The following is a 2767-nucleotide window of genomic DNA, read 5'->3' on the forward strand; positions in this document are numbered from 1 at the left end:
TCCCAATGACATCCTGTGTAACAGACACATGACACTCTTTCCTAAAGGCACAATTTATAAGGTTGGGTTCTATTAGTGGAAAACTCTTATATCATAAAAATGTCCTGATCATTGGGGTGCCTGGATGGCTTAGTCAGTTAAGCGTCTGACTTGATTTTGCCTCAGGTCAGAGAGAAAACAAGCAGGGGAGAGGCAGAGAGAGAAGGAGAGAGAGAATCCCGAGCAGGCTCTGCCCTGTCATCTTAGAGCCTGACATGGGGCTCGATCCCACAAACCATGTGATCATGACCTGAGCCAAAACCAAGAGTAGGACATTGAACCAACTGAGCTATTCAGGTACCCTATGGAGTTCTTAGTTACTCCAAGACTTGTTAAGGTATGGTGACTGCTTTAGTAATGAAGGCTTTTGGGCTCCTGGCAGATGAAGAAAGAGGAAGATTTGGGTACAAACAAACCATGTGGTACCTCTCCATGATACCAGGTGAATGGCTCCAGCTCTTCTTCCTGGTCTATTCTTTTTTTTTTTTTTTTAATTTTTTTTTCAATGTTTATTTATTTTTGACAGAGAGAGACAGAGCATGAACGGGGGAGGGGCAGAGAGAGAGGGAGACACAGAATCGGAAACAGGCTCCAGGCTCTGAGCCATCAGCCCAGAGCCTGACGCGGGGCTCGAACTCACAGACCGCGAGATCGTGACCTGGCTGAAGTCGGACGCTTAACCGACTGCGCCACCCAGGCGCCCCTTCCTGGTCTATTCTTTAGAAAATTTTTATATAGGAGGTATTTTCTCTCAAGTATTAGACTTCAGGATACATGGTGTCAGGGCCCCTGGGGTTCTGACTATGGTCAGTATTTTCAGATTCCAAGAATCTGACTTTCTCAAAGTTAGGTGTAAAATCTTGGCAATCAGGATTCAAACTTAGAACCACTGGCCTGTGTCCTCTGGGGATAAACATATTTTTGCAGCCAAGTAGGGATATTAAATATTAGATATTGAATTAGACATTCAACAAATATTTGTTGAATAACTACTATGTGCCAAGTTCTATACTAGGCATGAGATATGCAAAGATGAATACATGCTCTTACAAACTAATAGGAAAATATGATAAGGACATGATCTAGAAATTCACAGAAGGTAATTCCAAATGGTCAATAAACACCTTAAATGTGTGTGATTCACTAACAATTAAAAATATGTACGTTTAGAGTCACTATGGGGAGCCCGGTGCTGCTAGATGCAGGTGACCATGTGGCAGCTGCTGGCTCGAGCCAGTGGGCCACTCCTGTGAGTGCCGCTGTCAGATTCTTGGGCAGCCCCACCTGCCAGTGCTGGACTATGGATGCTGCTCCTGGTGCCAACTCTTGAGGATGTTTCCATTCTTGAAAAGCCCAAGTTTAAATTTGTTGAAAGGGCAACATCTGTGTGTGCCAAAAGTGAGAGGAGAACTTAAAAGCGACATATGAGGACCTTCTACTGAAGCTACTGAGTTCACAGAAGGCAGTTGTGCAATCTTGGCATTGGGTGGTGGTCACCTCCATTGGAGCCATTTTGAAATGATGCACCTGACAATGTACTGCTCTGTGGACCCCAAGAACATATTTGCCTTATGAAGAGTACTAGCCCCTTTTCAGCCCATCACCTGCAAGGGTATGACACACATGGGAGCCAAAGGTGCCATTGATCATTACATGACTGGCCCATAATAGAGATGGGTGGGCATTGTGAATTCAAAGAGGTACAAGGCTTAGTTGACCAGGTGCCCACAAGTTGCCCTTCTGAGCAAAGGCCATGAGTGTGTGACTCTAGAGAAGATGTGGAAAGATCAAGAGGAATGAGAACAGAACAACTAAAACCCCTGGACCTTTGAGCGTATAGCCACTCCCAATGTACTGGGGATATGGGAAGTCCTGAGCCCCTATAACTTGACCCAGAAGGCACAGTTCTGGGGCAAGTCCTATATGCCTGAACATGTGTAGTGAGAATGTGAGAAATAAATGTACGAAGGCTACTGAGAGAGAAAGAATCTACATCTTTAATACCCTCAGCCTACCCTTAAAGTCTTTGGGTAGCTCTAATGTCTAACCAAGGTGCAGTATATGAGTAAATGATTTCTGAAAATTTGTACAACATATGTGGATTTTTTTTATATCTTTTTCAAGTTTTTATTTATTTATTTTTTATTTTTTTTCAACGTTTATTTATTTTTGGGACAGAGAGAGACAGAGCATGAACGGGGGAGGGGCAGAGAGAGAGGGAGACACAGAATCGGAAACAGGCTCCAGGCTCTGAGCCATCAGCCCAGAGCCCGACACGGGGCTCGAACTCATGGACTGCGAGATCGTGACCTGGCTGAAGTCGGACGCTTAACCGACTGCGCCACCCAGGCGCCCCTCAAGTTTTTATTTAAGTTCCAGTTCATTAACATGCAGTGTAATATTAGTTTCAGGGATAGAATTTAGTGATTCACCACTTTCATACAATACACAGTGCTCATCACAAGTGCACTCCTTAGTCCCCATCACCTATTTAACCCATCCGCCCTGCCCACCTCCCCTCCAGCAACCCTTGGTTTGTTGTCTATAGTTAAGAGTCTGTTTTCTGATTTGCCTCTCTCTTTTCCCCTATGTTCATCTGCTTTGTTTCTCAAATTCCACATATGAGTGAAGTCATATGGTATTTATCTTTCCCTGACTAATTTATTTCACTTAGCATAATACTCACTAGCTCCATCCACATCATTAAAAATGGCAAGATTTCATTCTT

The 2767-nt window shown here is 43.9% G+C and overlaps 1 pseudogene; it reads left to right on the forward strand.

Moving 5' to 3' along the window:
* The first annotated feature begins 1250 nt into the window (after positions 1 to 1250).
* On the forward strand, positions 1251 to 1980 carry LOC124520191 (39S ribosomal protein L16, mitochondrial-like; annotated as a pseudogene).
* The last annotated feature ends 787 nt before the right edge of the window (positions 1981 to 2767 follow it).

This window comes from Lynx rufus, unplaced genomic scaffold, assembly GCF_022079265.1.
Source record: "Lynx rufus isolate CCGP_SWC_20201006 ecotype Redwood Valley unplaced genomic scaffold, mLynRuf1.p SCAF_3, whole genome shotgun sequence".
Classification (NCBI taxonomy): Eukaryota; Metazoa; Chordata; class Mammalia; order Carnivora; family Felidae; genus Lynx; species Lynx rufus.